The sequence below is a fragment of the Oncorhynchus gorbuscha genome, linkage group LG09, assembly GCF_021184085.1.
Source record: "Oncorhynchus gorbuscha isolate QuinsamMale2020 ecotype Even-year linkage group LG09, OgorEven_v1.0, whole genome shotgun sequence".
NCBI lineage: Eukaryota > Metazoa > Chordata > Actinopteri > Salmoniformes > Salmonidae > Oncorhynchus > Oncorhynchus gorbuscha.
The window spans coordinates 60,797,547-60,824,520 of record NC_060181.1 but is presented as its reverse complement, the minus strand read 5'-3'; the positions used below and the strand labels follow the sequence as shown (position 1 = coordinate 60,824,520).

The 26,974-nt window shown below is 43.5% G+C and overlaps 1 long non-coding RNA gene across 1 annotated transcript in view; it reads left to right on the top strand.

The window, feature by feature from the left end:
- Positions 1 to 19,671, top strand: part of LOC124042893 — a 48,358-nt gene extending 28,687 nt beyond the window's left edge. The window contains exons 3-4 of the long non-coding RNA XR_006840222.1: positions 17,795 to 17,973; positions 18,129 to 19,671. This is a non-coding gene — a long non-coding RNA (uncharacterized LOC124042893). The remainder of the gene's footprint in view (positions 1 to 17,794; positions 17,974 to 18,128) is intronic.
- Positions 19,672 to 26,974: the final 7,303 nt, after the last annotated feature.

Below are 26,974 nucleotides of genomic sequence, written 5' to 3'. Positions count from 1 at the left end.
CACCTCCTTGGACAACAGAGTCGATGGCGACTGTAGCCCCCCCCCCCCCCGCGATCTCCTTTGTGTACTATGAAGAGTGAAAACTTTACATCTTTTGTTAAAGCGTCAGCTCATTTAAAGGGCTCAGCTGAAGTGTGCTGGGGTGTGTGATGCACCAGCGCACCCACTTTACATCCCCACTGTAAACACTGTCTATTATATTCTTCACACCCCGGGCCTGTCCTCCAGAGAGATGGAGCTCCCGGCTTGGTGAGGCCCTATTGAATATGTAACGCTAGTAGTGCTGCACTTACCTGCTGCCCATATCAGTGTGGCCCGCGCTGGCCCTCACATAGTTCTCACTTAGTTGGGCTGGAGAATAATCCCTGGGCAGACTGGAGCTTCTTCTGTTGTCTCCTGGTTGTTTTCTGTGTAGTTCATAAATTATAGATGGGCCATGTCGAGGGCCATCACGCAGCCTGATCCCTGTCTGTGCTGACAGCTGTATGATGCGCACTGAGTGCAGCAGATTGGGAGCTCAGAGTTTCATCAATAAATATCACTCTGACCCTCACACTTGGCCTCGTGTCGGCGGTCAAGGTAATGGCTTTTTATTATTGTGAAGGGCAGCCCAGCGTGGGGTAGTCGTAAGGTTGCTCGTCCATCTCAGGTCCGGAGACGCTAAAAAGGGAGAGCGAGGAGAAGAGGAGTAGCCGGCCCAACGTTTAAATGGAGCGAGCTCCTATTATGCCTGGGACGTGTGTGGATGGGTTGTGTTTGACAGTGCGCAGCAGGGTGCTTTTGTGTGATATACAGAGCAGGAGTGGTCCCTGAAGAGGTAGTGATTTTCATGGATACATTATTGGATTCAATTAACGTTATTACCCAGCTGTGATGAATTCAATGGAGTCTACGGCTTCCCAAAGATCTCAAGGAAACGTGTGTGTGTGTGTGTGTGTGTGTGTGTGTGTGTGTGTGTGTGTCTGTTAGCCCTAATATGATCCTACTCGTTCCAGAGATGACAGGGCTTGAAATGCCATGATTGTGTACTGAGAGATCAGGCTGCTACAGTACACCCAGCATAATGTCTTCAGAATGCAGCTTTTTACACCAAACGATATAGAACAGAACAACATTTTGTCTAAAGTTCATTCATCAAAGAAGCTGCATATTTTGAAAAGGGTAAAAGCACCACACAGCCCTGTCAGAGCAGCGCAAAGGCTAGATACTATAGATTACTTTAATCCCCCTGACAGATATAAAAAGGATAATTACATATTTGTGGTGGAGGCAGTGTGGTGAAAAAATCAATACGGACCTTTTTTTTTCTCTATGACACTTCATTAGGGTGAGCGAAAAAAATCTCGGCGCTGAGAAGAACTGCACTGCAATTAAATGGTTCTGCTACCTTAGACTTTGTCTCTGTATTGTTATCCAGTTTATTTGAAATAGTGGTTGCACTTGAGGAGTAATTGGAAAGCATTGATTATGCACTTTTATGTCTACACTCTTGCAAATCATTATGGAGAGAAGCAATAGTTAGTTAGCCTCTCTAATGAAGCACTAATTACACTAAGTAGGTTAAAATGTTTGTCAAACTGCACTCAGCTGAAATCACAGCACAAAGACTTACACACAAGGAATCTGCATACGAAGACTTGAAACGTCACTGTGGATCGCACACCCTGCAGTTTTGTATTTATTTTGTGTCACAACTGCATAAATAAAATAAAAATTGTATTTGGTATCAGACCATCGGCAGTAGATGGAATTGAGTGGGAAGAGGGAGGGGGGCTGAAGAAAGGATGGAGAAAGGAAAAATAGAAAGTGATGGAATATTAAGTGCACCTAGTCTGGCGCTCTGTATTCCAGGGAAGCCGTTTTAGATTGGTTCCTTAACAGCGTTTGTGGAGCAGCCATGGCAGACACATTTACAGGCATGCTATTTGTTTAAGGTGGTTATAACATTTATTAGGAGTGGAAGGACCTTGAACTTTTCATCATTTGTTTAGCCCGGGGCTGTGCATAGGTCCGGCTTCCTGTGGTGTCTCGACGTTATAGCTAAATGGAGATGGCTATATATTGACTCATTGATATCAATGAAGGTAATCTGCAGGGACTGTACACTGTGCTCTCAATATTTGGATTTGTGTGTTTAAGAACGCATGCACACGCGCACACACACACACACACACACACACCAAATAATATCTTATTGTCGTTATGGTTGTTACGCTACATTGATTGCTGGAAAATAATAACCACATCAATCTAAAGTAACTATTTATGCTTAATTGGAAATACACATTTGTATTATTTTAAGACAACATGTAAGCTCCTTTCACCTGTGTCTGGTCTTCAGTTTGGAAGGTGGTGGTACAATCCTGTTTTGTCCACTCAAATGACCCGCTGTGGTCATTATGAGAGTGTTGTGCTGCCATTGGCTCCCTATGGGCCTGATGGGATTGTAACAGGGCCAGCAAGAGGGTCAGCATGCACACTGTCTCTCATCATGCTCCTCTATAGAGAGACTGCTGCTGGCACTATACTCTGTCCTGGCAATCAGTCAGCTCGCCACCCACCACTATGCGCTACCCGAGATGTGGAGAGGAGGGTCTGCACTGGTTACAGCTTAAACCCAGCAGCAGCCATCAGACTAGGAGCCTTTGATCTTTTCCTTTCACAGGGCTCAAATGCTCACACCATTGTACGCTTGAGAGCCGCAAACACTCCAACCGGCACCGCCCAGCGAAAAAAAAAAATGGATTCGCTAGTCGTTACAGCCACGGAATCATACAAATAGAAGAATACAAGTCTTGATGGATTAAAATCCATGATCATATACATCTTATTTAATCATGCGTAGAGCACCGAGGTTTGTATAGAGGTGCTGTAAAACTACAGTGTTAAAGGTGGGATTCTCCATCAGGATCTCTTATTAATATGGGTTTTTCTTCAGGGAAATCTGAGGAAATCTCCTTGCTTTATATGTCCGTCTGGGGAGGGGGCCAAGCCCTGTTAGCTGTCATTGCACATGAAAGGATTAATGTCATCTTATAAGAAGAGGGAAAAGCCGTCTTATAGTTATTTATTCTGTTTCATTCACATTCTGCTGGCTCTGCTGCAAGGGAAAAGGCTAATGTCTGGTCTAATTTGTAGCCCTTTAAATTCCAGACAGAGATTCTTTACATATCTCTGGAGCTCAGGGCTTCTCTCTCGGCTGCAGCCCCTCTCCTCGTCTCCTTCTGGGATTCTTCTTAAACCCCACCAATTTACTATCTGAAGCAAAGTGAAGATTTACATGAGTTGTACTTGAATGGCTTCACCAGTAGCTTCATGCACTAAACACTCCCACTTTAATTACCATTGGTGAATTCTGCTCTCTGATACAGGTGCCATATCTTAATTCGATCATCTTGTTGTTGCAGGAATTTTCCTGCACGGCAGGAAATGCAAACTATTCAAGGTTTAAAAAGGCCTCTAAAGTTTGTAATTTCCACTTTAAAATGTAAGACCTGATTTACCCTAACAAAAAATGTGTCAACCCCTACAAAAAATGTCCATGAATTATAATCCACATAATAATTCAGATTTCCTGTTGCTGCAGGATTATTATCCCGCCGTAAGAATGTCAAATTAAGATCCTACATCTGCCTCTCACACTCTCCTCTACACCTAGACCAATTGAAGAAGAGCAAAGGAAAATACGTATTCCCCAATGCTGATTCTTAGTGCTCCTTGTTCAGGATCTGTAATTGGATCTGTGTTTTCGACTCCCTGCTAATAAGCAGCTTACTCTGGCTCCCTCTAGACTTGACCCACCACATTTTTTGTTTTATGAATTTTACAAGGGGATTTTAATAGGTGCTTTAGGCTATGCAAACATAGGCTGAAGGGAAGTCATGCTGTAGCAGCCTTGACACAGAGGTTGCCTGAGTGGTTGCTTATCATTGCGGACAGGTCTCATAACTTTCATTAAGATTGATGGAGGACAAAAGGGGGCGCGGCGAGGAGAGGGACATGAGAGAATATTAACCTGTGTTCCTGTAACTAACTATAATTGTTTAGTACTGTGGCTTTCCTCAGGCAGCGCACCTCATTACCGTGACTCCTACATGATGGTGTGGTTGATTCTAGTAGCAGGGCTTGTTAGAGGAGGTTGGGGGTCAGGACACAGTGTAGTTTGCCCGGGCTCTTTTTTTTAAAGGTAGAATCAGACGGCCAGAGGCTGAACTGGGATCAATGGACTTTACAAATATGACTTTGTTTCCTTTCATTTTACATCGCTCTAATTGTTAAATGTTATCTACGGGGCTGGTCAAAAGGGGGAAAGCCCAGTGTAGAATTTGGATTCACAAAGATGGTGTTGTTTAAAAAAAATATATATATTTGTGTTCATATTGTAACACATGGTATAATCTTGAAAGATTTTTCTTGTGTCCCGTGTCCCATGTATATAATAACAAATGTTAAGTGAACCAGTCCACGCTCACATTTCCCATTCATAATTGGGACGGTCTCTTGTGCCAGACAGCAGGATGTAGATTTTGATGCCCACACCTGTCTCCTCTCTCTAATATAGAGTCCGGTGTGAACGCCGTGCTCATTTGAGAATCGCAGAATGACAGTGTCTTCCATACAGGGTCACTGAGATGAGATGAATGAGAAATGTAAAGACAAGCAGTGACCAGTGGGCCACCCACAGTCTATTCAATCATTAAAATACTTCCAGCGACCACAAATTATTCCATAAGTCATTATGGGAAATATCTAAGTGATTTTAGCTTGGCTGTCAACTTATAATTTCTCTCTTTTACATTAAATGAAAACTGAGTTCATTTTCTCAAGAAGAGAAATGAAATAACGTTTTTCAATGTATTTCTAGACAGGTATGAGACGGGCACAGTCTTAGAGGTGAACATTGTGCGTAGATGGAGCATCTCTTGGAAGATACTAACTAAGACAGTCTGTTGGTTATTGGAACACTAATGAACAACACAATCACCTGTCTCGACATGAATACCAAAGATAACGAGGAGAGGTGGGAATAGGTGGGATGCTCTCGTCTTCCATCCCCTCTTCTGTCTCTCGCCCTCGATGGGACTCCAACAAGCCCGATTTCACTTCATCACAAAGCTAACGTGGCATGGAACTTTTAAACCCGCTATTGTCTTTTGTATCTTCCTCTCCCCTTTCCTCCTCGGCTGGTGGGTAATTCTCCCATCTGGAGGATGTTTGAGAGAAACAAAGAAACAATAAGAGGAAGTTGGGAGAGGGGGTGTCAGGCTGTCAGTAATCTGACAGCTATGGTAACTACCCTCTAATCCAGACGGCTCCAGCCACGCTCCGGCCTGACACCCGGGCCTCTGACTGACAGCTGAAGACCGGCCACATTCCACAGGCAGAAGTGACATCCAGTCTATTAAGGAAGACAAGCACAAAGCAGAGATTTGCCCTGACTGCCTGGTACTGAAGCCTACTATGGGGGTGATTGGAGAGGTCCTGGAGAAGGTGTCAGACTCAAGCTCAGATGATAACCATATTGTAATGATGCTGCTGGACAATGAAGTGCCATGATTACCCATGCTGACAGAGGAAGTGTACGTCTAGATATCAGGCAGGCAGCTCACAACGGCACGCGCGCGGTCTCCAGGTCCCACATGCCAGTCAAAGCCTGGCCGCAAACGGATGCACTTCTTATTCCAACACTGGAGCACAGCAAACACTGATCTCTAATGGACTGACCTGAGGCACCGCGTTCTGACAGACCGAGAGAGAAAGAGAGGGAGAGAAAGAAAGAGAGAGAGAGAGAGAGAGAGAGAGAGAGAGAGAGAGAGCATTATAATTGTTTATCTTCTCTTTAGATATTTGTGCGAGAACATGTAGAGACTCCTCAAGACTGATTTGAGCTGCTGCCACAGACAACCCCAGAACCCAGACCGTGGTTTCTTTATTGGTACACACTCTCAGAGAAAGACATACATGATTGCTTCCAGGGGGTTTTGTGATGGCAAAAAAAAAGGGGTACGTAATTGGTTTCAGTTTAGGTTAATTATTTGCACTGGCAGGTCATATTGTTGTAAGCCGTTCATTAGACTACACATCCAACACACAGAGCAAATGAGATGTGCTGGCAGTGCTTTGTTGTAGGTTTGCTTTAAAAAGACGCCGAAAAACCAAGCTAGACCCTTAATGATACTCTCAGCAGCCTATATAATGGAACAAGTTTACATAAATTAGGCCACAGTGCTGCAGCAATAACAGACATGCCAGTAGACTATCTGTTTGTATGAGAACACTTTACCTAATTAGAAGAGCCGGAGGGTTGATTCGCTCTCAAATATACATGTTATTTGATATGATTCTTTTCCGGAGATTCTCTGGAGTGCACAGGATATATCCCAATACCCTTACGTCCAACCTCGATAGTTGCAGGCAGCAGTCCACGTCAAATGCCTATGATTCAAACTTTTCTTTCACAAAGCCTGATGGCATAGGACAAGCTAGACGATTAAATGCTCAGCCTGTGATGTCGCTCGCGACGCCAATGCGTTGCAGAGATTTGTAAGGCGAAGAGATCAGCCGGAGAGGAGATTTCCTTTTGGACGCCTCGCGTATGAAGGAACTAAATCCCTGAAAAATCTGTAGCTAGTAGCTACGTCCAACATTCCCTCAGTTGAACTCCGATTAGCTGTGTGAAAGACGCGCACTCTCCTCCCATCAAGCCAACCCTGAAGGGTATCCTCTCGCCCTTAGCTGAACATTCAAATAAGTCTGAAAGAATTCCATCCCAGGTGAGTTCACCAAAGGTGGCATTTCTCGTCTCTTTCCCAACCAAAGCCTCCTTGTCTTCCATCTTACTTAGCCCCTCTTGATGGAGACTCAGGGTGTATGCCTTGTTAAGTGACAGGGAGTTAAATATACATTCACACTGTCTTGAGCAGCTCGTTAAGGTGACAGAGCAGCTTTAAATCTAGTCGGTCAACACGAAGCCCATTCGCCCTCCGATCAGGCATGATAACTAGTTTTGGGGGCGTGTGGAATTATCAGTTTGCAGGGTTCACTGGGGAATTTTCACATTATTCATTTACAAACTCATCTATGTAATAGGTATTGCCACTCCTGATTTGAGAGAATTCGCCTTGGCTCAATCTATGAAAAAACACGAGATATACCTGTAAAATTCTCTCATAACGTAACAATAACAAGGCCATACTTTTGGTCTTAGCCATTCTCTTGGCTTTAAAAAAAAAAGATTATCTCTGGACAAAAGGTGCAAGCAATTCTGTCCCATTGAGAGGTAGATTAAAAAAGGTTATATCTTCATCAACGTGATCCGTTTGGGGCCCCGTACGACTTTCAGAAACCAACTGCTGATGGTGCAACACATACCCTTCTTTCTATCAAAGAGTAACAACACATAATAGGAATATTGCATATAAATGAATCATTACACAGTGCAATATTATAGCTGAGGAAACATACACATTTTACACCATGTAGCTAAACTGTTCAACATCCAGCCATTCGTTTCCAATGCTTCTACCCAGCTCCAGTTTTTATCCACTGAATAGCACCAGATGGTTTTCTGTGGAAGTATTTTATTTGCACAGCACATCCTCTTCGCTCTTTGTACATGCAGTCCAATATAGCTGTAATGAGACAGATAATTGAGGATATTTTTTTATTCAATGGCTAGTTAATTGGTTGCCACCAGTGTCTCAGCAAAGGTTAAACTTAAAGTTGCATGTCACCAATTACAATTCCAGCTGGCTTTGTTCATCTGGAAATATTTATGACAAAAAGTCAATGTTTGGGCGACAAATGACAGGGCAGACGTGAATGCTTTGCAGATCATGCCTGGAAGAGGCTCGCGTTGCATTCTCTCCAAAGCATTTCATCCGACTTTGCCATGCAAAAACACTCCTTTTTGAGAGTAGAATCAATGTGTGCATAATGAAAACTCCTATTGACAGCACTCATATCCTTTTCTTCCCCCCGTAGCAGAAAAGAGGATGTGGACAGGAGAGGAAGGAATGCATTTAACATCCCCTCAGTCAGTCTAGCAGAAAACAAAGCTCACCGTCTCACTGTTAACACTGGAGATTAGGTCAAGTTTTATACCCCTCTGAGCTTCTCTCCTGTAAATGACGAGTTCTGATGTGAAACAAGCAACATGTCAAAGCGAGTTGAAAGATGTAGGCATTTTTCTGCCATGTCCCAATGACAGGCTGCTGAATATTTGGGCCATTAGGGGCTTATTAGTGAATAAATGACCAGATGGTTCAGTGATGCACAGAGATGGACAGAACTGGATGCTACTAATCAGCTGTGTCTGTAGCTCGGTGTCAAATCAAGTGACATGGTAACCCATGGCAACCGAATAAAAGTTAATATTAGCAAGTCAATTTGAGATCTGGGTGCTTTAAACAGACTTCCAAAATGGCCATCCAGTGATCTCTTGGAAAGAAGGGAATGTCTGCTTATTCTAAGGAACAAATAGGATTTCAAGCGCTTGTTTTGTTTCATCACCTTCCCCACTTGTACAATACATGATTTCTGTGTTTTATTTTATGTGATCGTTGACACTTATATTTTCAATTTGTCTGTTCAATCCCTAGGAAAATGTAAATGCCCCGTTGCCATGGGACTTTTGAATATGCTCTCCTAGCAACCTTTTTGTTAAAATGAACGTATTGCTTATTGTTAAGAAACGTTGCCGCTATTTCATATAAATGGTAGGGTATGTCCTAGTCAATATAGTCCAATCAGGTATGAATGTGTGGAATTAGATTTTTAAAAGAACAGCATATGTACAATACTAGTTTTAAAAAAAACATACATTTTTATTAGAGGCTTAGTGTTGAGAAGACTTTGTAAGTAAAGGTATATCTTCACAGAATGTCGGGCGATCAGTATGTGAATATGCACGTTTTCTGCCACAGCTGCAATGTCAAGTTATTTTGGCTCAGATTTAATACAGTAAAAAAATCGACCCATAATATCGCATGTGAAATAGATAATCACGTGTTTTCAATGTCATGTTTTCAGGCATTATCGGCTGATACTGTATACATTTAGCTGCCACATCCCTGTTTTATAATATATCCAAAGTAGTAAACATTCCCAGTGTGGCCGTTTCAAATAGAATACTGATCTGTATCCACAATGCAATGGGCCCTTCAGTTCATTTGAGTGGGAGTGCACAGTAGTGAAACATATACAGTATATAGTAGTAAACATTCCCAGTGTGGCCGTTTCAAATAGAATACTGATCTGTATCCACAATGCAATGGGCCCTTCAGTTCATTTGAGTGGGAGTGCACAGTAGTGAAACATATACAGTATATAGTAGTAAAGCTCGAATGTTGTTTCTTCTGGAGAACCTGACATTCATATGTTAGAATGGGATGCCTCTTACAAGCGCTTCACTTTTGTAATTGTCAATATATTTGATTCAATTTCTACTTTTGAGGTGCTTTGATTCGGTTTGATTCCGAGATGCGGCATCGAATCTTCTTTACAGGAAGTAGCCTTCAAATTCCCAACCAGCCGTGTTTGTGCATCAATCTAATTGGGTTGATCTGTGACAGAAAGGGGTTGTATTGCAGCCAACACAATGGATGGTGTGCTGTGTTGGAGTTGCATATGAATGTGGAGGTAAACACCCGGGGTCTCTTTAATTGTATGGTTTGTGAGGGTTTGCTCCAGACCTACAACTGACACAAACAGGCAGCTTGTTTAATGGATGAGAAGAGCCGCGTGGAGACAGTCTGTCACTTCTGATTGGTAGAGGCCTGTTCTACAGAATAATTGATCACTTGTCTCCTAATACCCCACCATTTAACATGTGTTCTCATCGTCATTAGGTCTAAATGGATAGTCTATCAATTAGAGATCTAGTTTAGATATGGCATAGAGGTAGATTTGCAATTAGTTGCTCATTTGGCTTTTTGTAATGGAGAAAATACATTTCTAACAGGGTTAGTACACAACAATGATATTGTGCGTTTTACGGAACACGTTTTTCTTTCCGAACAACAGAGAAAACATGATTAAAATGAATAGCTAATCATTTTTTCTTCGCTGATATCTTAACAGTAATAGGCTATGATGAGATTATGATAAATCAGGCATTGTGTGTAGAGAGTGCACTTTGACTTATTGATGTAACTGTGATATTTCCCAATAAACAACCGTATTTGAATAATTTATGCACGTATATTGTATCGTCGTCCATTATACCTTTGAACAGCAGCGTAGGCACTGAAACATAAATATTGGGAGCATTATGTAGGGTGGAAACAGTGGGATTCCATGTTATTATCCCACCCCCATTACATTGAATGGAGCACATTGTTATTATTTGTCATCATATGCTAATTACACATCATTAATGTTAGACCTTAATGGCCCCAAGAGTGGGTAATAGGCTGTAAAGCTGAGTTTGTTGCTTGCAGGGAATCCGAGTCTGGGGGAAAGAACACATGCTAATGAAGCCGAGACCTTTTATCTTAGCAGATTAAAAGGGAAAAGATCACAACCCTCAAAATAAGCGTTTTGACATCTGTAATTGGAAGAGACAACAAGCTTTTGTTCCATTATAGGGTGGAGGAGGCATCAGGCCGGGTGTATAAATCTCTCTAGCGAGTGCTAGTGCTCCCTCAGTGACTTCAGTCAGTTAGCCAAATGAAATCTCACTGCTGCTTTCATGCTTTTAGCTGCACTTAGACAGAAGACGGAGTGAGCCCTAGCTCCTCGACTGATTCCAAAGTACCCAGGAGTCTGTGATCTGGCTGCATGCATGTGTGCTTTCGGTAGCTTAGCGATGTCAAATAAATGGATGCCCTTGTATGCTGATTCTGAATAGTGACCCCCGCCAATTATAAGGGGGAATTGTCACGACCTGTCTCGTCTCAGACCACTCTCGCTTCTAGTTTACTATACAAAACCACTCATGTTTCCTACAGGAGACTATGCCATTGCTTATTCTTTGCTATAATAACTAAGTATTCCTTACTACAACGGAATTAAGTGAAACAATGGGAGTGCATTGAATATTACTTACTGAGGCCCTGAGCATGTTGGCTCTGGAAGAGTGAGTGAGAGAGGGTGAGTGAGAGAGGGTGCGCATCTGGCCTCCTCCGAAAGGCCTGGCTCAGAGCTGGGAGGAACAGGGAAGTGACAGCTGGTCCAGCATGGCTCCATGTTTGACCCACAGCACTGTGTGTCCTCCTGGATGGCCAGCGGCGCTCTGTACCCCCCACGACACGGACGCCATCTCAACACCTGGCGGGAGGTAGCCCACCTTGGAGCCTAGGGTCAAGCTGTCCCCACTCTGGGTTATGGGTGGAGGGGTAGGGGGACCATGGTATTAGGTCTCTGATCCCCCCCCCCCCCCCCCCTCCCAGCCTCTAGATCCTCAGTGCCCCAACAGGCTCAGAGACCAGGGGGCCAGTTGACTGGCCATTTGCTTTCTCTCGTCACCTGCGCAGAGGTCCTGCTACCACAGGCAGCTCTGCTGTCGTCCATAGGTTAGGTGACCCACACCTATCCATACTGTTCGTCACCTGGCTATTTATACCTGGCTTGATTTCTCCCAAACTAATGAACTGTACCCGATATACAGTATAGTGTGTGTTATAATGTAATACAATAGGACTGTATGTTGATTGCATACTAATACAATTGGGTGGAGTTGTGTATTTATATACAGTGCAAAACCCAATCCAAAAGTAAGCATGATATCCTTGTACAGCCATTGTTTAAGTATTTGTTTAAGTACGGCAGCGCAGTTGGCTATAGAGTGAAATCCTCATTGTCAGTTTAATAGCAATTTATTTCAATGCATGAAATCTTATGACTTGGAAAGTCTCCACCATTTCACTCTCCGGTCTGTTTCATGAATATTTTATGTAAGGAGGTAGGAGATGTTGATCAGGGAAAATGGAACGGAGTTTGTCTCCATTATGCATGCTTATCATAATCGCAGCGACATTACGCAGTAACGGAGTAGCAGCGGCAATAAGTCTCCCGGATGACAATGGGGGAAGAAGGCACTCTTCTGCTGTAAATCTCAACCACACTGCCACATCGTTTCTGTGAACATCATTGGGTTATTGTATGCACTGCAGATGCAGGAAATTACAGGGGAAATGACGGTGCTAAAATGTCAGTTTGTTTAATTATTGCTAGTTATCACATTTACCTCCTCTTTGACTTCAACATGTATGTAATAAGAGTGTTCCTGAGTGCCTGGGAGAAATGTGAAAGGTCAGATGTCACTTTTAATATGACTAGTGCGCCTCTAATGAAACGCTGTTGCAATATATGTTGAATACGAATGCATTAATTTCTTAAATGTCTTTCACATTTCCGGGCGCCTCAGCCATTTTTAACAGGGATAATTTGACAGCAGCCCACAGCCTGGCTCTGACAGCTCCGAGGAGCTGGGGCTCAGCACCTGCGTCCACCCAAGCATTAAACCTCAGATCCTGAACCCTCCTCACAAATGAACTGTCAGATCATTACGGCGCGTGATGCAATATAATCTGTCTCAGAATTAGCATTGGCCGGTCCACACAGGCTTCTCTCCCATCTCTCCCTCCTCGAACCAGCCCAGCTCAGAAGGCGCCGTTTTGAATATGCATCTCGACTGCATTTCCACGAGGGACCCACAGGGAGTACAAGCGGAGAGCAGCTTTCAGCATTAGCATGTCAAGAGAGAAGGGTCCTTTTGGTTTTTGGGTCCCACTGCAGATGCTCTGCCCCACTTGTTCATTACAATTGCATTTCATCAGCTTGATGATGTCCACATGTCAATTGAGTGTGAGGATTTTGCACACAAAGGAGCCTCTGGGAAAAGGACTTCATCGGCTAATCAGCTGATTATCATACCTCAAATGGGCTGCAGAGCTCAGTTCCAAACGCCAGTCAGAGAGGAGAGGTAGAGTAGACGGGCACCGGATGGCCCCAGATAGACAGGCTGCTGCAGGCTGATTAGACTAGCTCCTTTACGAGCACACATAGAGGAATGCAAAGTGGGCAAATGAAATTCAGTACCAGCAGGACAAATAAAAGAGAACAACGAAAGCATTTGTGATTGTAACCCTTAGGTGTAGATTGATTTACTCACCGTTTCAGTGACGCATGGAGTAAATGTGGCTTTCCACCAATTCGGTGCCTTTTGACAAGTGTGACTTGGTCAAGAAAATACTTTCGATTGAAAAATTCTGTCATGAAGAGCAGATGTACAACTTTATAAAAAAATATCCTGTTTTCCCATCTCAAAAAAATGTGGACTATAGTAAGTGCCAAATACAACCCTGACCATAACAGGGTTGACCGTAACAGGATTGACAATGTCTTCGTAAATCCCCTTGTGACAGAAGCTTGTTGTGTACAACAAGGAGTGGCAATTAATTTCAAAAAATGTGTTAAAACATTTCAAGTCTCTATGGGCAAAAAGGTTGACGTGTTATGCTTGACCCTCACATTTTTACCACCAGAAAATGGCAAAAAAGAGTAGAATTAGTTCACCTGCTCTTACCCTATGATTTGACGAGTAGATGTTTTATGTTTCTTTAGAAAAGAAATCTTTAAAAAGGAATAGTTTCACCGTATTCAAAAAAGGGTTCAGTTCACGTAACGGGGTTGATCTTAAAATGAGGGAGACAGATGTAAACTAATCACTAATCACAGGACATAGATCATCTTCAGAAATAGTTAGTCAAAGCAACAAAATAAGTCGGGCTTTTAAAATGATGGTGAAAATCTTGGATGAAAATCTTCCTAGAAGTGACGCAGGGTTGACAAAGGGACATGACATAATGCTTCATTTGGGCACCTTACCAAGCCTTTATTCCTATAAAACCATTTCATTTATTGAATGATTTTTGTGGCATGTATTAAAGGGCATTTCATTGAATATAGGAGACTTTTAAAAATCAACATTGGTGCGCAATATCTTTTTTAACTTTTTAAAAATCAGTTAGACAAAAGACACTCTTTTCATGGAACAATCCAAGTCATGATGAAGCTCTTAGTGCTGAATGCCGATTAACCGGCATTTCTTGTGGGAGAGAGAGGGGGTATTCAACAACTAATTGACCGACTTCGGTTCAATTACTTGAATTCCACGTTTGTTTGTTTTTCTGTGAGCCCAACGTGACGTTTCTCTTGAGAGAAATCAAATCATTCACGAGAGAAATTAAGTCAAGAACTATGTGGGACGCTGGGCTGAAGGAGTTGTAGTTTTCATTCAGCAAATATATTCAAATATTCAACCTAGTTCAGTGCAGAAATGTGGTAATTAACTACAATGACCATACTCCATTGCACCTGTTTTTTCCAGCTCAGACAGAGACCGATCAGAGAGGAAGAAGCGAGAGGTTTCATTCTCGCCAGATTGTGTCAAAAAGAATCCCAATGCGTTTCTATGAGTTTATTTTGGACCTAAGCTTTCGCCTGCCTTCCTGCCTTTGGTACAACGACTCCCATTGTTAGGGCGGAGACATGAGGATCTCATCATTATACAGATCTTTGGACGGATACACTTGTACGCCTTCTACGTTAGGTTAGATACAAACAGACTGCATGAGAGAGGAATGTACACAACACAACGACGAGAGGGATAGAGACAGTTTGTGAAAGTATGCCTTATCTACTTTGAGGAGCTAGTAGAATGATTTTGTCAAACAGCTTTGCAGCATTCGTCAGACAACTCTGTAGCATACTAGGCGGGCTAGCTAAATAGGATGACTGAAGATAGTACAGTATGGAGGACATAGATAATGTTAGATGGTCTGGCTGGCTGCTAATACCTGAGCAGAGATGAGGTGATGACCTTAAGGAAAGAAAAATAATAAAGTAATATACACAACTGAAATATTTTATTATTTCTTAGTCATGTCCTCTATTTCTGTTGATGTCTACCCATTGTGGACCTGACAGAGACAATGGAATATTTTCAATGTTTTTGCATTTGAATGTTCACTATTGTTGGCTTTGGAATTTCCATTTAAAAAAATCTAAATGATGATAACATTAAATGCATTCATCAAAAATCGATAACCGTGCACATTGTTTAAATAATCAAACCGACCTCAAAAACCACTAATCGCTCGCCACTAAAAGCGACAATATCTGTAAACCATATTCTTTCTTTCCAAGCCGTTGACTGTCATATTTACCACGTAACAGGCAATAGATTATAATGAAAACCATTTCATTTACTGTGCTCAATAAATAATGTTGCATGATTGCATTGTTCATTGTTTAGCTATTCATTGTGTTTAGTCGAGGCTCTATCGAAGCTTTTGATGTGTAATAAATTCATGTATATTGCACGTATGGTATGTTTTTTAAAATTGTTTTATTCCCGAATCTCATTGTGTGGCTCATAATCCATCACACATCTTCCCCATTGCATGTGCTCAAAGGGCACATCTCTCTGTTCTCATCCCCTTTTGTTTGAATGGAGATAGCCTAGCCAGGCAGCCACACACACTGGAAGTCACAAGTGACCGGAAAGCCCAATTATAAAGTCTGCAATCTGCATTGTTCTTGGAGCAAAAAAGAATCAATGTGCTGAAGGCATATCCCCATCACAAGACCTAATGATGTCTTTCTGGACCACAGCCTTGCACACTGCATAGTAATCTTCTGCTAATTAAGTTTATAATGCTCAGGCAGGCCTCCGCATCAGCACTATTCCAGGGAGGACAGTGAAGTTATTTATTTATCTCGCCGTGCTCTATTGTTACTGCTATTATAATTAAAGCAAAATTATTCAAATAGAAGAAGGATTTATTGGAATTAGTGTTGACTGTAAGCATGAGCCAGGGTTGTATTTTCAATCATGAGGCCAAATTAATTCAAATTGAATGCACCCCATATATCAGTCAGGAAAAGTGTTGCTCTCCTACTTAGCTTTCTCAGAAGCTCTTGGTGAATTGTAAAGCCCTGTTGAGAGTCATCAAAGTAAAGCAACGGGAGCGGCCCAGTATCCACATGGCTCTGCAGCGCCCAGGTTGCTGGATCAATAACAGCAGCCATATTCTCTATGTAATGCCTTTGTGCTCCATTCACTCATGTGGCCATATTAAAATAGTTCAATAAGCTGGATTCATTGCTGCAGTCAGTGGAACCATAGTAAACAAGAGCGGGAGTATATGCAGGCAGTCACTTGGACAGACAAGGTGTCTGTGGGACACAGGCTCAGAGGAACTAGAGGACAAATACTCCAGCTCAGCTCACCTCAAACAGATCAGTATTGTGTCCCTGGCTTACAGAGGAGGCAGCCCTTGGGCTACTTTGTGTGACTACTCCATGATGGAGACAAGCGGACTGAAAGATACAAGTATCTGTTTCTCAAAGGAACACTGCAAAATGCTCTGCCAAGACACTGGTCAGATACACTACATCACCAAATGTATGTGGACACCCCTTCAAATTAGTGGATTTGGCTATTGCCGTTGCTGACAGGTGTATAAATTCGAGCCCACAGCCATGCAATCTCCACAGATAAACATTGGCAGTAGAATGGCCTTACTGAAGAATGCCATCATAGGATGCCACCTTTCCAACAAGTCAGTTCAAATGTCTCCCCTGCGAGAGCTACCCCGGTCAACTGTATGTGCCATTATTGTGAAGTGGAAATGTCTAGGAGCAACAACGGCTCAGCCGCAGAGTGGTAGGCCACACAAGCTCACAGAATGGGACCACCAAGTGCTGTAGTGCGTAAAAATCATCTGTCCTCAGTTGCAACACTCACTACCGAGTTCCAAACTGCCTCTGGAAGCAACATCAGCAAAATAACTGTTCGCTGGGAGCTTCATGAAATGGGTTTCCATGGCCGCGCAGCCGCACACAAGCCTAAAATCACCATGTGCAATGCCAAGCGTCAGCTGGAGTGGTGTAAAGCTCGCCACCATTGGACACTGGAGCAGTGGAAACACGTTATCTGGAGTGATGAATCACCCTTCACCATCTGGCAGTCCAATGGATGAATCTGGGTTTGGCGAATGCCAGGAGAATGCTACCTTCTCCAATGCATAGTTCCAACTGTAAAGTATGGTGGAGGAGGAATACTAGTCCGGGGCTGTTTTTCATGGTTCAGGCTTGGCCCCTTAAGATTTCCCTTCACTGGAACTAAAGTTACAGCATACAATGACATTATAGACGATTCTGTGCTTCCAACCTTGTGGCAACAGTTTGGGGAAGGCCTTTTCCTGTTTTGAAAGTGACAATGCCCCTGTGCACAAATTGAGGTCCATACAGAAATGGTTTGTCAAGATGGGTGTGGAAGAACTTGACTGGCCTGCACAGAGCCCTGACCTCAACCCCATCGAACACCTTTGGGATGAATCGGAACGGCGACTGCGAGCCAGGCCTGATCGACCAACATCCGTGCCCGACCTCACTAATGCTCTTGTGGCTGAATGGAAGCAAGTCCCCGCAGCAAGGTTGTTTCAACATCTTGTGGAAAGTCTTCCCAGAAGAGTGGAGGCTGGGATCAACTCCATATTAATGCCCATGATTTTGGGAAGAGATGTTCGACGAGCAGGTGACCACATACTTTTGGTCATGTAGTGTACTTATTATAAGCTACAATGGTATTTGTCAATCTGAATCTATCTGATCTGTGTCCCACGTGCAGTATTTGCAAATGTGAATACCATACATTACCTTTTATTATCTTAGGTTCCAAAGGTTAATTTCACCACAAGTTATCAGTCATTTAATTTAAGAATGTGGATCTTCAAACTTTCCTTTTTTAAAGGGGTAGTAACTTTTGGTCTTTGTCTTCTCTCAGGGAGGTTAGTAGCTTTCCACCTCTCCTGGCAGACCGTTAACTGACAAGCTTCTAGCATTTGGCAAGATGTTATCCCACAGCCCAACTCATCTCCAGCCCTGACAGCCCAACGCACCTGCCAAAGGAACTTCTTCATACCTCCACTATATTGCTGTGAGTGAGGAGCGCTCAAAGCTAAGGTAACTGTTTCATGCCCCTCACAATGGAAGATTTCTTTGTGTTCACATATAGTTCCCTTTTTTCCTTGATTAGACAGAGGGAGTTTAGGTCTAGGAGACTTTCATGGCTAATGAGACAATGGATAGGGTTTAAAAAAATGTATTTTCCATTTCAGGTCTCCATTTGTCTGTGTGCCGAGCAGACGCACTGTTGGAATTCGAGGAAGAAAATGCATTTGATCAATGTCATATTATCCTGGTTTAGTAATCACATAATGGAATTTGGCTAAACTTATTGAGGAGAATAGAGTCCTTATGGAGTGTTGCCTCTCAATTGCAAGGTGCTGGTATTAGCCTTAAGAACTCGTATGGCTCTCTGTCTCCGAATGGAGTGATGCAATTGGACACAGCTGAAGTGGTAGATGAGAAGAATTTAATTTGCTCTCCTTTCTACCTCGCTGCCTACAGACGTGAGGCCTTTTCTCTAATGCAGCCATGACCATGATAGATAAGCCTGCATAAGTCTACAAAGCCCACTTCAATGCAAGTGAGATTAGTACATGGTCTCCCTCTGTGGACCCCCTCGGCACTAAGGCTGACCCTGGCCTTGGTGACAGGACAGCTAGCCACGCCGGCCTCGGGGAAAGCAAGTCACTTCAACACGCTAGCATGTTCCATAATTAGCCATAATGGCGTCTGACTACAGGGCAGGTTGATGAAACGTTGCCTAGATGAAGGAACTAGGGGCTTATGGGTAGAGAAAACAGCAGGGCTCTGCTAAGAGCCCGATGATAGCAATTTGCAGAGTGAGTTATTTCCCATAACCTCGACGCAGCGAGTACTTTGAGCGTGTTGTGTTCTTAAATAGGGTATAGTGTTCCATTTCACAACCATTAATATGCATGGAACAGCTAATGAGGCTGAACCAACTAAGATAATAAGATTCTGGTGCTGCAGCACCACACGCACAGCATTAATACTGTGTGACTTTGTGTTGAGGCATTTGTCTCCAGATGCCGTTGGACACGGGCAAAAATGGGACTCGAAAGAAATCTGTTCATTGGAACATGGATACAGTCATTTTGATATGCATTTTACAGTAATTGCACCATTAAAATGCTTGAGGAAAGACGTATTTTATCCACTGAGCACTAGTTTAGGTTTTTCTGGGTTTTTTTTTACGATACATAATTAGTTAGTCTTTTTATGTTTTCATTTGTGCTCTACACTCATAATTGTGTACAGTCAAATAGGATACTGAAATAACCGATTTATTGTAGTGTTTTACTATTCATTTGGTATTTTATGTATATGAAGACTAATCACAAGTGGCTGATCTATCAAAAACAGTTCCGAGATGCATACATGGGTTTGTGTTTTTTGTCTTCCTCTTGAGGAGAGACAATCGGAGTAAACCCTCAACGTCTTAATCTGGCCAACTCTACCTAAAGTATCGGCGATGCTAAAGCTCTAATGGATTCTTATGAACTCATTGTTACGTGTGTTTTAATTGCAAAGCGCGTTCGGGTTTGCATTTGTTACCGAAGGACACGAACGAAGTGAGCAGGGTCCACAGGCATATGTAAAAGAAAAGCATCGTTGATTCCTCACGTTTCATCTCTCGTCGAAGTAGAACAAGTGGGGAGTGAGGTTTTAGAGGTCGCGCACCGAAGGACTGTCAAGTTGTTTGGATGTTATTAAACGTTACTATAAATATAAGTAAGTGTAGCATGATTTCTGCCAGGAAACTGGTCCTCTCCCTGTCAGCAATTTTTCCCGCATTGAGAAAGGGGGTGCGTTACGTTGTCTCCTCTCAGTAAATAATGTGTCCTCATTCAGTCACTGTGAGGAGAAAGAGCATTTGACTACAATGGGCTATTATTGGCTATCATGGGGATGAAACAGACTCTCAGGAGAGACTGGGAGACTTTGGGAGCTGGAAATGGCTGCTGTTCATCACATCATGTTGTAGACAGGGTTTTCCTCTTAAGAAACGTTAGGTTCCTCATGATAACTTACACTTAAACCTCTTAGATTGCACAGCGCTGTTTTACTATTGCTTAAATAAGAATGAAATCACAATGTTTAGATACTGTACCCCTAACCCCCTTCCCCAAATGGATGAATCCCTCTCCCTGACTGGACCCCTTCATGCTCTTCCTCCCTGTTATGGACACTCACCCTGGGCCTGAATAGACCCCTTCTATAGAGCCTCCCACCTTGACTGAACCCCTTCTCCCCCTCCCTCCCCTGTTATGCAGTATGTAACCTCACCCCTCCCTCCCGCTGGCTGGATCCCTCTCTTCCCCTCCCCCGTAGCCTGGAACCCTCTCTCCCCCTGCCTTCCTCCAGAATGGACCCCTCTCTCCCCCTGCCTTCCTCCAGAATGGACCCCTCTCTCCCCCGCCTTCCTCCAGAATGGACCCCTCTCTCCCCCTGCCTTCCTCCAGAATGAACCCCTCTCTCCACCTAGCCTGGACTCCTCTCCCCCTTACCCCCCACCTTTCTCCAAAATGGACCCCTCTCTCCCCCTCCATCCCTCTGACTGGACTCCCTGTCTCTACCCCCTCCCCTTCTAGACTGGATCCTTCTTTCTCCCCTCTCTCCCCCTATTCCTTCTTTCAGAATGTACCCTTCTCCCCCTCCCCTTCTAGACTTGATCTCCCCCTCCACCCCTTAGCCTGGACCCCTCTCTCTCTCCTGAATGGACCCCTCTCCCCTCCCCTTCTAGACTTGACCCCCTCCCTTCCCCCTCCCTCCAGAATGGACACCTCTCTCCCCCTTTCCCCTCTAGAATGGACCCCTCTCTCACCCTCCCTCTCCCTGGCTGGACCCCTCTCTCCTGTGCGGGGCCTGGCTGTCAGGCCCTCTCCTGTGAGTGCGGCTGCTGTGATTTCCTCTGGGCCATCAGGTGGGCTGCAGCTAACTAGCCAAGCCTGAGACAGGGTGACCTCAAGCCTCAACATGATGGGTCTGAATCAACAATGTGTTCGCCTAAACAGGGAGGGAGAGACCAAACAACTTAGAGGGCTGCCAGCAAGTAAACCAACGCCCCTGCATCTCAAAGTTGTTTATGTACCTGAGGAAATACTACAAGTAAGCATTGCATTCTTCTCCCAATCTTTTTAGTAACTGGTCATTTCCATCTTGGATTTCAAAATTCTGTTGTTTTGCGTGTGTTTATCACATGGTTTTGTCGCAGTGGTGCTTCACAGTAGGTGTATTGTAAATCAAACGGCTGTTGCTTGAACTGTCGTTATAGCGATCATTAACACTTGTGGTACCATCAGTGGATGGCAGGTACTTCATTACCGGATGCTTTGCTGTGTTTCAGAGGCCCTGATGTATTTTTCTCTTTCAGAACCATTTCTAGTGTATGCAAAATCCATATTAGCCTGTCTGATTACAGGAAGCTCAGCTTTAATGAGTTCTTTCAGTGGCACGCTTTCAGATGGAACTCATTAAGGCTAATCATACTGTAGTATGAGTTTTAAGGAGGAATTTATACCCAGGCTTGGTCTTTCTAATTGATTTTACCCGGCCAAAAGGAACATTTAAGTGGGTCAGATTGGATTGCTCTAATAAACAAATGTCACTCTTCCAGTCAGTAAGACACATCCAGTTAATTGGACAGAGAGAAATAACTATTAAGCAACATTTCGGAATTAAGCACTTTATCATATCCCTTTTGTTTTTACAAATCACAGCCTCTATTGTGTAATGTGCACATGGGGTAGTTAGCATTTTGAAGTGCTAATCAGATTTGATGAGGGCGTTACTGAAGAGCTTGAGTCTTGCCGCAATCCCTCTGTTCTCTCCCGGGCCCTCCTTTTCTCAAAATGTTTCAAACTTTTTCTCCTCCACAATTCCCTGGAGCTGGCCTCCCATCATATCTGAAATGCGCTTACAGCAGTGGCCGTCTTTTGCTTGAGAGCTCTTTGCCTTATGCTTCCATCAGAGGAGTGTAAGTCTCACAGATGCACTGCTTAACAATGCCATCCCCCGCTCCCATCAGAAGGGGGAAGGTTGCGGAGCTGCGCCCTGCAGAATAAGGGGGGCAGGTCCCCTGTGATTGGCGAGAGCTGAACATCGATGCCAGCTTCCATCTGTCATGATAGCCTATCTCTGAACCTTCAATCTGTCAAAAGCTTGCAGCCTAGCTGAAGGCTCCAGGAGATTTGGCGTGCTAAACAGATTTGACAACAGGCATTATCACTGCGAGGGGCCTAGGCGAAAAAACGCCATCAACGTGTTAATTGTGGCTGGAGATGTAAACTGTCACTTCTCATCTCATTTAACACTCGCATTGCCAATTTCTCCACACCTTTTTTTATTTACTTTAACCAAACATATGGGAAGGTTTAGGCACCCTCTGTCCCCCTCTCGGTTGGTGGGGACCAAAAGCTTCTGTACCGTGGTTTTCAGAGAGATTTAGGCAACACTGTAGTACCACTGAGAGGAGAGATGATACGAAAGTCTCATGTTGTCTGCTTGTAGTATCATATGAAAACAAAAACAAAAAAGCAGAAATATTTTTGCCCATGAAATTTAAGGGTGGTCAACCATTGTACGCTCACTTAAAAGTAATGTGTGTTTAATGCTTTTGTTCCATTCTTGTTGTCCTTATCTTGTTCCTTTCATCAAATGAGTGTGAATTGCTACAATTAATGATGAAAGCAGCCTATTATATGTAACCAGTCCCCTGACAGGTCTTCATGGTGATGCTTGGTTTAACCCCCAGGCTGTGCTAATGGGATCTAGCAGCAGGTGACTGGTAACACACACACCCACACCCCACTGACCCTTAACCCCTAGAGACAGTCCCCCAGCCCAGCCAGCCAGCCCCCCTCCAATTGGCTGCTCAGCGCCTAGTATGAGCGCTAGCTGTTTGTTTGTTTACGGTGTTAATCTGCCTAGTCACCCTCCCCCGGTAAGACCTGACTTTAGCATAGAGAAGCAGGTCTGTAATCATGCCAGTCCTGGCTGACTCCCCTTTTGTGTTTTTTTTTCTCCTGTAGAGTCAGAATGTATGTACACATACATATGCAATGGCCAATGCAAATAAAGCCCCGGCTAGCAGACACAGACAGCAGCAGCAGCAGCAGCATCTTGGAGATGACAGACGACAGCCAGACGAAAGGCCATCCCCCTTACATCCCCCCCCGTACTCAGGTCCACTCACAACACTGATTGTCAGACCAGACCACGAAAGCCTCTGTGTGTCTGATGAAACATGTTTCGAGTTTTTGTAATTATTGAGATCATTTTTGCTATTGATGATGACTAATTGTCAGAACGAAAGCAGCATGAATTGATAGTTAATGTACAATATTTTATTTTGCTATAATAATTAGCCTGTTTTTTTCCTATTACTGAGTGTACTTTGGTCTCTCAGCATTGACTAATGATGAAACCATTAATTGTGGTCCAGAGGTGACTAAGGTGATCATGACATTTTTAACGATCCGTCATTATATCATCAGCAGAGGACCTTGCTGAGCTTCTGATCCACCCATCAGCAGAAATGGCTTGTGTAAAGGGCTCCCATTATGTATGGACAGTGGAGCTGTCAGAGCAGCTAGCTAGTTTAGCCAGGTGAGGCCATGGTGTCACCCCGTCCTTCCTGTGCCCCTGTCCGTCAAGATCAGAGCTGCTGCTAACTGAGGCAGGGCTGTTCTCTCAGCTTTATTTGGTGCTCCGCCCTGTCGTCCCTCCTCTCCGCAAATCACTATAGAGACCATCCATTTCCACCTCTATGCTGATGGGGAAGACGATGCACTGGGAGCATGAAACGGTGTTGTGTTGGTCGGCTGGGGGGGGGGGGTGAGGAACACACCGAGACCAGAGCAGGAGCAGAGAGGCCGGGAGGGGATGGCTTTGTTATCCTGGTAATTAAGGACAGAGTGGCTCTCATTCAGGGCCTGGACAGGATGTGGCAAATTACTGTATTCTTTGTGTGGAAAAGCTGCTCCCTCTCTGCTCTTTCCATCCTCAGGGGACCTCATCATCTTCCCTAACAGTCAGAATGGGATTTTGTACCCTCTATTCCCTCACCTTCCTCTTCTTTCTCGGTGTCTTCTTCTCCCTCGTTCACCCTGTCTCTTATCTCTGTCACTCTCTCATTGAAATGTAGACCTATTTCCCAAGCTAGCATTTCTAGAGACCTATATGTTAGGATGTTTTGTTCTTTTCCCCAATTCAGTTTAGTTTACTTGATTGCGAAATTTGAATTTTGAAGGAAAAAATAACTCTGATATTACGGTTTCAGTCTTTAGCTAGAGCTCTGACAGTGCACAATTCAAGGGAGTGATTTTGCGTATTTTTTTAAACATAATGATAGGCTAATTCTAAGAATATTTTTCTCAGCTTAAATTGATGCTGATAATTGTTTCCAGAGAGGAACCGGAAGCCCAAAAGATAAACCCCAAGACATGCAGAACGTCAGCAGCACAGTCACTGGATAGATGACATACAAATAGAAAATGGTCATTTATGTGTAAATCCCTATCTGGAGAGATCCGAGGAAATACAGCCCACCAAGTCCCACTGAGGCCACTGGAGAAATATTTTGTAGCTCAGAAATCACTGCATAATGTCTGGGAAAAAGGATAATAGGCTTTTCCCCCTTTTTGTTTGGCTGTTTTGTCCCTGCCTCCTTAGGAAACGGTGCTCAGGTGGGGACGGGGGAAAAGGTGCCCCTCGCAGCAAGCCTCAGCAGCAGCAGTATGGCAAGAGGGAGAACACTCTGGGGTTTAAAAGTACCCAAAGCATCCTGGGTAATTAGCCATTACGGCGCTGTCACAGAGGGTTCTGCAGTCAATACAGAGATAATTTGGGCAATGGTGAATGACAGTGCTGTCCAGGCTTTTGGGATGATCAAGGACAGATCCAGCTGCACCAGGCATCTGTCAGGCCCATGAATCACTTCTCCAGCCAGCAGCTGGGTGAGTGGAGCAGAGAGAATCGCTGGAGAGGCATGTGCAGACACACAAATAAACATGTTCCTCGCTCCCCTCGCCAAACCCGGGAAATGGCTATTAAAGAGCTGCCGTTACAGAGCACCGGGTGGAAAAGCCTTGTTACCTTCGGATGTTAAATGAATGACATTGGGAATAAGGTGAGGAATGAAACACAGACCAAGGGGACATTTTCTCCTGTTATGTCATTCAATATGTGCAAATAGAAATAAAGCAGCGGCACACATGCGAAACCGCATAATAAAATAAAAACAGGACAAATTCGTGGCAAAATGATCATGCTAATGAACCGTAACATCTTGATGTTGAGCAGGCTTGCTGTGTATAGGCCTTGTTGAAGTCATTATCCTATCACCAGGCTGCCAACGGTATCATTATTTTCATTGGAAAGATTTTGAATATCATAACTGGTTTATAATGAAGGTTCTGTCAGTTTTTATTGCCAACATACTGCAGCAAGATACCTGATACTGCTAGAGCTAGCTTCGAGGCCTAGCTGGTTTAGATATAATAGCCACAGCAGTTGCTATTGTCAATGAATGTGTTTCCTTTCGGGGGTATTGCGCTTAATGGAATGGCTTGACGTCATTGGCGAGACAGAGAGCCTTTGACGCGGTGATGACCCTGTCAGGTGAGTTATCGTTTGTTTTATCTTACATAGCTGTGGTTGTGTTGGAGAGAGTTTTTGTTCCTCTCTATAATATACAAGTCTACCATTAGCGCAGTATATTTAATCATGTCTGTAGAAGCTCCTCAGTTCTGGTGCTGGGCTTTCTTATCATACTTTAATCAATATCTCTCTAACAATGGTAACAAAATGCAGCCGCTACTTGCAGCAGAGCTGGAGTGAACATGTATTATGGATAACAAGGTCTGGGGAAATGGCGCTGGATAGAAACACTGTTAATGAGATGGAATCTTTTTTATTTGATTTTTTTAATGTGGTTTTGTTATAAAAACAGTCCCGTACAAATGAGTTGGTATTTTGTTTATAGTTATTTGACAAGCACAGTGTTACCTTGGGCGAGGCAGTCAAGTGTGAGTCACGTGGTGTATGGCCCTCTCGAAAATACTTTTCAAGCCAATTCGACTAAACGACTTGAAAAACGACTTGAATGAAACGACTTGATAAACGACTTGATAAACGACTTGAATCCTCGCCAGGAGTTTGTTTAATCCCTTTCCATTATAGTCTGGCAGTGACCTAGTGCAGCACCTCAGAATAGGGAAGGTACTTGTAGAATAAGTCAACTTCCTACACCGTAACTACCACCATTCATCTAAGAACGGCATTAGCTTCATGATAAAGACAATGAAACCGCCTATCCATCTTCCATAGAATGACTATGTAGATGCACAACTGTGACAGTCAATTAAAAATGAAAGATATCGCATTCTTTTTACTTTTAGTGGAATGCTTATATTCAATTTCAAATATGTAAATACCTGGCAGGGATTCAAAGCTGTTTTCCAATTTACTTTCTCATTTTTCTCCAAAGTGAAACACCATAAACTGTGAATATTTACCTGCCATTTACCATAGCTGGTGCTGGTGGCTTCTCCTGCGTGACTGCCGTATGACCACATTTAGTATTCCTCAGGGATCCATTCCCGTGTATGCCTCTATAAAGGGAATTTGCAGAGAGGGAAGTGTACATGTTATACCGGTCGTTTGCTGTACAAGGAGATTTTCCTCCAAACTGCATTTTAAATGATAAGTTGTTCTCCGTTACTCTGCTGAGATAAACATTTAAATGCCCTTTAATTAGTGTGTCCTTCGCTTTCTGTCGATAGGCCGCTGGTAACCACTCAGAGACCTAATGACTCTTGATTGAAGTGGTTTAAGTGGAACACAATGGGAAAGATCCTGTCATTTGTATCCAGAGGGGGAAAACAAGCCAAACATGTGTCATTTTGTTCGACATTCCCCTTAATAGATATTACACATGTCTACTATTAAAAATAGATAATAATGATCACTTAGCACTGTTGTAGTTGTGCGAAACCATGATTTTATTCCAGTAAGAACTTGGATGGTATATCAT